Source organism: Zingiber officinale, chromosome 9A (assembly GCF_018446385.1).
Source record: "Zingiber officinale cultivar Zhangliang chromosome 9A, Zo_v1.1, whole genome shotgun sequence".
Lineage (NCBI taxonomy): Eukaryota > Viridiplantae > Streptophyta > Magnoliopsida > Zingiberales > Zingiberaceae > Zingiber > Zingiber officinale.
The window spans coordinates 99,791,305-99,801,104 of NC_056002.1; positions in this window are offsets into that span (position 1 = coordinate 99,791,305).

The following is a 9,800-nucleotide window of genomic DNA, read 5'->3' on the forward strand; positions in this document are numbered from 1 at the left end:
GCGATGGTTAGATCGTGGGTAGGGGTAATGCCCCTAACCCCGCAAGGGGATTTGCTCCGCGATTGCGCCCGAAATCGCTAATCGGGACCGCCGGGAAAAATTTACTCATAAAATCTGTAAAATTATGAAAAATTACATAAAATTATGAAAAATATATAATTTTGAATTATAAATTAATTTTGTGATAGTCATGGCCCAAATGACCCAAATTGGATTTGGAAATGTGTTGTAATTCATAATACGGTCTGCGTGCGGTTATGTGATGTGCGTGCTGTATCTTATTTTATTTATTTTTTTTTCACGACCTGCGCATCGTGCCTTCCTTTTATTCTGGTTGTAAATTAGATTTAGACTCGAATGTAACTCGGGTTTCAAAATTGTAATGTAAATTTTGAAGCGGTGGAAGGTCCACACGAGACGGAGTTATGAGGAGGGCGCGAGCAACACAAGGTGGTCAAAGGAAGAAGCTTGAGAAGCTGTTGACCTTAGGTTGACCATCCGATCTTCTCATTGGCTTGAGAAGATCGTAGTAGGGCCATGACACAATCACAAAATAATTTAATTAATTGCTTATATGTATATGATGCATGCTAGTTAATTAAGTAATTAATTAGTACCTAGCGATTAGATTTGATCTAAATCGTGCACATGATGCACCCCACGATTAGATTAGATCTAAATCAAGTATTTGATACGCATCATCGTTTAGATTAGATCTAAAACGCGTCAACTCGTAATGCCTACCATGCCGTGATACCTACCACTACCTCGATCGCATGTTGTTATTGAATTTGCCAAAGCAGAGCAACACATACTATCTTGGTAGGGTACGGAGGGACAATCTTGGTCCCGTCTATCAACGCATGGGTGAATACAAACTCAATTATTTTGAGTATTCCTAGTTTACTCGGTTGGATCGAGTACAACTATAGGCATTCTTCCAATGGTTGGAAAGGTAGGACAAAATCACGTTTATATTAATTCTCGGGCGTATTAGCCAAAGCTAACTCGAGTTTTAATATAAATGCAGATTTTATTCTATAAACAAGAGTTGCATAGAGATGTAATTGGTAATCGTTACCTACCGATCATACTAAGTCTTGGGCGTATTAGCCAAAGCTAACTCAAGGGTTAGTATGATGTGGATCTTGTCCCACATGAATTATAGAATTCAGTGGGAGCATCATTTAGTTAAAGGCCTAATTAAATGATTAAGAATATGATATTTATTTCTGCTTTTATTTCTGTTGTAGATTACCATGACGTCGAATACGAACACCTTCTCCCTGCGATTTGTCCTCGAGAAGGACAAGCTCAACGGAGCAAACTTCTTGGACTGGTACAGGAACCTGAGAATAGTTCTTACCCACGAATGTAAACTGTACGTTCTGGAGCAGCCCATTCCGGAGGCTCCTCCTGCCACTGCCCCGCGAGCTGACCGAGATGCTTTCAAGAAGCATCAAGATGATGCATTAGATGTGTCTTGTCTAATGCTCGTGACCATGAACTCTGAGCTTCAGAAGGAACACGAGTTAATGGGCGCTTACGATATGGTTGAATATCTTCGTCAACTGTATCAAGGTCAAGTGAGGCATGAGAGATTTGAGATCTCAAGGGTACTGTTTCAGTACAAGATGTCAGACGGGGCTCCTGTAGGCCCATATGTACTCAAAATGATTGGGTACATAAAGAACCTACAAAGGTTGGGGTTCCCACTTGGTCAAGAGCTGGCCACTGACCTGATCTTGCAATCCTTGCCGGATAGCTAGCTACAGTTAATTCGTTATAAACTACAATATGAACGAGATTGACAAGCCATTGCCCGAGCTGCTTAGCATGTTAAGAACTGCTGAGCTGAACCTTAAGAAGGCTAAGCCCAACACTGTTCTGATGGTTCAGAAACATAAGGGCAAGGGCAAGCCCAAAGGCAAAGGAAAGTCCCAAGCCAAGGGAAAAGGCAAGGCACTGAAGCCTAAAGGAGGGGTCGCCAAGGATGCTACCTGCTTCCACTGCGGTCAGACCGGGCACTGGAAGAGGAACTGCAAGGTATACTTGGAGGATCTTAAGAAGAAGCGAAGTGAGACTTCCACTTCAGGTATATATGTTATAGAAGTCAATCTATCTATTTCTACATCATGGGTATTAGATACTGGATGTGCTTCTCACATTTATACTGATGTGCAGGCGCTGAGAAATAGCAGGACATTGACAAAGGGCGAGGTGGACCTACGAGTAGGCAATGGAGCACGGGTTATTGCCGTTGCTGTAGGGACTTACTTTCTATCTCTGCCCTCTGGGCTTGTACTAGAGTTAGTCGATTGTTGTTATGTGCCTGCATTAACTAAGAACATTATATCAGTTTCTTGTTTGGACAAGAAAGGTTTCTTGTTTACAATAAAGAACAAATGTTGTTCCGTCTTTTTAAACGATATGTTCTATTGTAGTGCACCTCTGATAAACGGACTCTATATTCTAGACCTTGAGAGCGCTATCTATAACATAAATACCAAGAGGTTCAAGTCAAATGACATGAACCAAACCTACCTCTGGCACTGTCGCTTAGGTCATATAAATGACAAGCGCTTATCCCAGCTCCATAAGGATGGTTTGCTGGACTCATTTGATTTAGAATCATATGAGATATGCGAGTCATGCTTACGAGGCAAGATGACCAAGACTCCCTTTAGTGGGTATAGCGAGAGAGCGACTGATTTGTTAGGACTCATACATAGTGATGTATGTGGCCCTTTCAATGTCGCTGCTAGAGGCGGTTATAGGTACTTCATCACATTTACTGATGACTTCAGTAGATATGGTTATGTGTACTTGATGACACATAAGTCTGAATCCTTTGAAAAGTTCAAAGAATTCAAGAATGAAGTACAGAACCAGCTTGGCAAGAGTATTAAGATACTTCGATCCGATCGAGGTGGAGAATACCTTAGCCATGAGTTTCGTGACTACCTAGCTGAGTGTGGGATTCTATCCCAACTCACTCCTCCTAGAACACTACAGTGGAATGGTGTATCCGAAAGGAGGAATCGTACTGTATTAGATATGGTGCGATCTATGATAAGTCACACAGATCTTCCGACATACCTTTGGGGCTATGCTTTAGACACGACAGCTTTTATACTCAACCGAGTTCCATCCAAGGTCGTGATAAAGACACCATATAGGATATGGACTGGGAGAGATGCCCAGGTGTCTTTCATGAGGATTTGGGGTTGTGAGGCTTACGTTCGACGTCAAGTCTCAGACAAGTTAGGACCCAAATCCGACAAGTGCTACTTTATTGGATATCCCAAGGAAACTAAGGTATATTACTTCTACATTCCCACTCAGCACAAGGTAGTTGTGGCAAAGACTGGGGTTTTTCTAGAAAGGGACTTTGTTTCTAGAAAAACTAGTGGGAGCACGTTCAATCTTGAAGAAGTTCAAGATACGAACAATAGCACTGACGCCTCGATGGAAATTGAACTGGAACCACAAAGTGTTGTGGAAGATGTTGTTTCACAAGGAGTTGAGGAACAACAACAGGTTCAAGTAGACATACCTCTTCGCAGGTCTGATAGGGTACGTCGTCAGCCTGAGAGATACTCATTTCTCTTGTCTGACCATGATGACATTGTGCTTATAGAGGATGAGCCCACCACCTATCAGGAAGCTGTGATGAGACCAGATTCCGAGAAATGACTAGAGGCCATGAGATTCGAAATGAAATCCATGTACACCAACCAAGTATGGACTTTGGTTGATCCACCTGAAGGGGTAAAACCCATTGGGTGTAAGTGGGTCTTTAAGAGAAAGACTGACATGGATGGATTTATCTATAAGGGTCGCTTGGTAGCTAAATGTTTCAAGCAGATTCATGGTATTGACTATGATGAAACCTTTTCTCCAGTCGCGATGTTTAAGTCCATTCGGATCATGCTTGTTATTGCAGCTTACCACGATTACGAGATTTGGCAGATGGACGTCAAAACTACGTTTCTGAATGGAAACCTACTCGAGGATGTGTACATGACACAACCTGAGGGTTTTGTAGATCCACAACATACTAGCAGAGTATGCAAGCTGCATAGGTCCATTTATGGACTAAAGCAAGCTTCTCGAAGCTGGAATCTTCGATTCGATGATGCAATCAAACAGTTTGGTTTCATCAAGAACGAAGATGAACCTTGTGTCTACAAGAAGGTTGTAGAGAACACAGTTGTCTTCCTCATATTGTATGTGGATGACATACTGCTCATTGGGAAGGACATCCTATGCTTCAGTCTGTCAAGACCTGGTTAGGGAGTTGCTTCTCAATGATGGACTTAGGTGAGACATCCCACATTCTAGGGATACAGATTTATAGAGATAGATCTAAGAGATTGCTTGGGCTAAGTCAGAGTACATACATTGACAAGGTACTCCTTCGGTTTGCCATGCAGAACTCCAAGAAGGGATTTCTGTCGATGTCACATGACATGAGTCTTTCGAAGACTCAAGGTCCCTCTTCTAGAGAGGAGAGAGACCGCATGGATCAGATCCCTTATGCCTCAGCCATAGGATCAATCATGTACGCCATGCTATGTACTCGACCTGATGTCTCATATGCTTTGAGCATGACGAGCAGATACCAGTCAGATCCAAGTGAAAGTCACTGGATAGCGGTCAAGAATATTCTTAAGTACTTAAGAAGGACTAAAGAATATTTCTTGATATATGGAGGCAATGATGAGCTAGCTGTAAAGGGTTACAGTGATGCTAGCTTCCAGACCGACCAGGATGACTATAGATCGCAGTCGGGGTTCATATTTTGCATTAATGGTGGTGCTGTCAGCTGAAAGAGTTCGAAGCAGGATACAGTAGCTGATTCTACAACAGAAGCCGAGTACATTGTTGCATCAGAGGCAACAAAGGAGGTAGTTTGGATTCGCAAGTTCATCACTAAAATTGGGGTGGTTCCTAGCATTGCTGACCCTATTGAGCTCTATTATGACAACAATGGAGCTATAGCACAGGCGAAGGAACCTCGCTCACACCAGCGGACCAAACACATACTACGGTGCTTCCATCTAATTCGAGAGATCATCGAGAGAGGAGATGTGAAGATTTGCAGAGTACCTACAGAGGCTAACATCACAGATCCCTTGACCAAGACTTTGGCACAGAAGAAGCATGATGGTCACACTTGGTCATTTGGGCTTAGAGCCTACACTGATTGACACTAGTGCTAGTGGGAGATTGTTAGCTAGAGCCCTAGAGCCAATCATTTGATGATTGTATTTTGGACTTATTGTATCATATTCTATATAAATAAAGACATTTGGATTTTGGTTATTATACTTACTTGTATTGGTGCCAAATAAACTAAGTATAATAATGTCCTTGAGTAGACGATTTTCACCTATATCAATCGGTTAGTTGAACCGATAGTGAGATGATATAGGAACACTACTCTTAATCATTCCTAGTCGAGTATTAACATTCAGGGACAATGTTAATGCAATAAGACTAGCATGTAGGTCAACTCGATGACTTGATCTCACAAGTCATGGATATAGAGATATCAAGTAGACACATGGGTATACATTAGAGAATGTATACTGAATGACCCGCCATGAGAAAGTATCATGGATCGTTATATGAGTGTCATATACTTTCTCATGTGGCTATTAGTATAACTACTAGTCCTTAGACCTGAAGTCACCATAGATCCCTACATAAGGAGTTATGTACTTTAGTTTCGTCAAACGTCACCCGTAACTGGGTGGACTATAAAGGCGATTACTGGGTATATAACAAATTATGCAGAGGGATGTGAGTGATGTAGATGGGATCTATCCCTCCTATATGATGGGAGAGACACCGGTATTCTTGATAGAGTGAGACCACAAAGTGCATGGCCATGCCCAAATGAATCAATATAGGATATTGAGCTCATTTGATTTAGTGAGTCTACTTGGAGTTCAAGATTTAGATTGGTCAGAGGATGACACGGTCTATGCCTCACATTGACCAATCTAGATGTCTAGGATAGAAGGACACTTGTCATATATTGTGAGGAGTCACAATTAGTAGTCACAAGGTGATGTTGGATCTCAACATTCTTGTAACTTGGGTAGTAATGATGTGTTGCTAGATACCGCTCATTACTTATGCTCCTAAATGGGTTTAGGGCACTGCCAACGTTACAAGAACCTATAGGGTCACACACTAAGGATAATTAGATGGAGATTAGGTTCATATGATGAACCAAGAGGATTAGATTCATTTGATGAATCAAATTAGATTAAGAGTAATCCTAATTGGGCTAACTTGAGTTGGACTCAAGTGGATTCATGTATTCAATGAGTCTAATTTAGATTATGACTCATTAAATTAACTTAATTTAATGAATTAGATTCATTATATTAAGTTGGCTTGAATCAAATGGTTAGATTAGATCAACCATGGAAGAGATTTGGTCAAGTTTGACTTGACTTGAGAGGAAGATTAAAAGTCAAGTTTGACTTGACTTTATGCCACCTCATTGGTGAGTTGGCATTGATGTGGACCAATGATGTTACTCCACATCATCATGGGTGCCACCTCATGGAAGTTACAAAGCCATTTTCTTTAATAGCTTCACATTAATTGCACTTAATGCAATTTTTTGGGAGTTACACTTTGAATTGGCCGGTCACTTTTGAATGGGAATGGAATTGATTTTCCTCATTTTCAAGTGCATTATTCCTTCTTCTTCCTCTTGGAGCTCTCTCCCTCTCCCTCTCCTCCTCAACTTGGCCGAACCACACATAGGTGCTAGCACACCTTTTTGTGTGGTTTTCTCCACCTACGTGTTCGTGTGGATACTTCTAGAGGAGTATCTATCTTGATACTCTTGAGATCCGGCACCGTTTAGACGAGCGGGAATGCGAAGGGCTTCGTTTCAAAGGTATAACTCTTTTCATGTAGATCTATGAGTAGATCTAAGTAGAAACTCGTACTTGTAATTTTGTTTTTAAATCTTTTGTTCGCACGAGATCCAGTGGCATGGGTGATTCGGGGTTTCCGCGATGCGAAAAAGTGGTTTTCGCGGCCCGAAAAACCCAACAGACATGGTCTATGCCTCACATTGAGCATTCTAGATGTCTAGGATAGAAGGACATTGTCATATATTGTGAAGAGTCACAATTAGTAGTCACAAGGTGATGTTGGATCTCAACATTCTTGTAACTTGGGTAGTAATGATGTGTTGCTAGATACCGCTCATTACTTATGCTTCTAAAAAGGTTTTGGAGCATTGCCAACGTTACAAGAACCTATAGGGTCACACACAATGGGCAATTAGATGGAGATTAGGTTCATTTGATGAACCAAGAGGATTAGGTTCATGTGATGAACCAAATTGGATTAAGAGTAATCCAAAGTAAACTAATTGAGTTGGACTCAATTTGGTTCATGTGTTAAATGAGTCTAATTTGGACTTAGACTCATTGAGCCAATTTAATTCAATGAATAGAGATTCATTAAATTAAAATTGACTTGAACCAATGGTTAGATTTGATCAACCATGGGAGAGAAGTGGTCAAGTTTGACTTGACTTGAGAGGAAGATGAAAGGTCAAGTTTGACTTGACCATTGTCACCTCATTTGTGAGTTGGCATTAAGTGGGCCAATGATGATGTTCCACATGATCAAGGTTGGCTTATGTGTGTGCCACATCATGAGGGAGATCAAGAGTTGTGACTCTTGATATCCCATGGAGGTATATAACCTCATTTCTATGTGGCCGGCCACTTTATGTCATTGTGGGAGTTTCATTTTGTGTGTGTAACCTCCTTCTTCTTCCTCTCTACCTTTCTTCTCTCCCTCTCCTCCACCATTGCTGATCCTCTAAGGTTTCTAGCACATCTTTAGAGGTTCTCTCCATCGACTTGTTCGTGTGGATACACATAGAGGGTTGTACACTTGACAACCTTGAGATCCGGCAAACCTTGGACGAGCGGGATATGCGAAGGGCTTCGCTACAAAGGTATAAGTCTCTTCCTTGTAGATCTAGTGTAGATCTAGGCTAGAAAACATGTACACGAAGTTTTTATGAAATTTTATAACTTCGCACGGATCCGGTGGCATGGGATTCGGGGTTTCTGCAACGCAAAAAGCGGTTTTTGCGGCCTGAAAAACCCAACAGTTGTATCAGAGCCACGTGCGAAGCATGTACGTGTTTTATTTATATTTTTATGAAAAATATCAATTCTGTAACTTTCTGTAAATTTATGATTTTTATGTATTTTATGAGTATTTTTCTCGTAGAAGCGAAGAAACAAGTGTTTGAACACTTGTAGGCTTTGACTACCGAGAAACACCTTCCGAATCGGCAAGGTCTCGCCCAAAATGATTTGGGACAGCGGGCTAAGGTGCTGTAGGATTTCTTAGGAACACTTGTGATGGCTATATCGCAAGTAGGGGTGCTGCCCCTAACCCCGCAAGAGGCTTCGTTCCGCGATTGCGCTTGAAAATCGCTAATTGGGACCGCCGGGAAGTTGCGATTCATAAAATCGTAAAAATATTATAAAAATTACAAAAAATTATGGAAATCACATAATTTATAATTATGTATTATTTTGTGATGGTCATGGCCCAAAGAACTCAATTTGATTAGAAATATGTGTTGTAATTCATAATATGGCCTGCGCGCCATTTTGTGTGTTTGTGCGTGTTGTACTTGATTCGCGACCTGCGCGTCATGCCCTTCTATTTATATTCCTGTTGTAAAATAGTTTTTAGACTCGAATGTAACTCGAGTTTAACCTTTTGTAATGTACAAAATTTGAGTCCACTCGAGACGGAGTTACGAGGAGGGTGCGAGCAACACATGACGGTGAAAGGGAGGAGCTTGAGGAAGCTATTGACCCTAGGTTGACCAACCGATCTTTTCATTGGCTTGAAAAGATCGTAGTAGGGCCATGACTAATCACAAAATTTAATTAATTGCTTGTGTGTGTGTATGTGATGCATGCTAGATTAGTAATTAATTTATGCCTTAACGATTAGATTAGATCTAAATCGCGCACATGATGCACCTCCATGATTAGATTAGATCTAAATTGCGTATATGATATACATCATCGATTAGATTAGATCTCAATCACGTCAACTCGAAATGCCTACCATGCCGTGATACCCATCACTACCTCGATCACATGTTGTTGTTGAATCTGCCAAAGCAGAGCAACGCATATTATTTTGGTAGGGTGTGGAGGGACAATCTTGGTCCCGCCTATCAACGCATGGGTGAGTACTACTCAATTAGATTGAGTAACTAGTTAACTCAATTAGATCGAGTTTAACTATAGGCATTTTCCAATGGTTGGTAGATAGGTCAAAATCACATTTATATTAATTCTTGGGCGATTTAGCCAAAGCTAACTCAAATTTTAATATACATGCGGATCTTGATCCTATAAACAAGAGTTGCATAGAGATGTAATTGGTAATTAGTTACCTATTGATCATACTAGGTCTTGGGCGATTTAGCCAAAGATAACTCAATGTAACGCCCCGCCCCTCCTGCTAAGGCGACGGGGGTTACTTTAACATACATACCTACTTACTACAGCGGAAGTCTTATTTATAGAAATTAGAAACTTTTCTTTTCTTTAAAATCACCATGACTAATCACCTGGACATATAAAACCACATAGCATACTTAACATGATTTTTAAGTCATAATACCCAAGCACATAATTAAATGTCATGGAGTCATAAAGTAGTAACATAAACTAGGCATAGTTCTTATTAAACAAAAGCAGGTCTTTCTCCTTTAG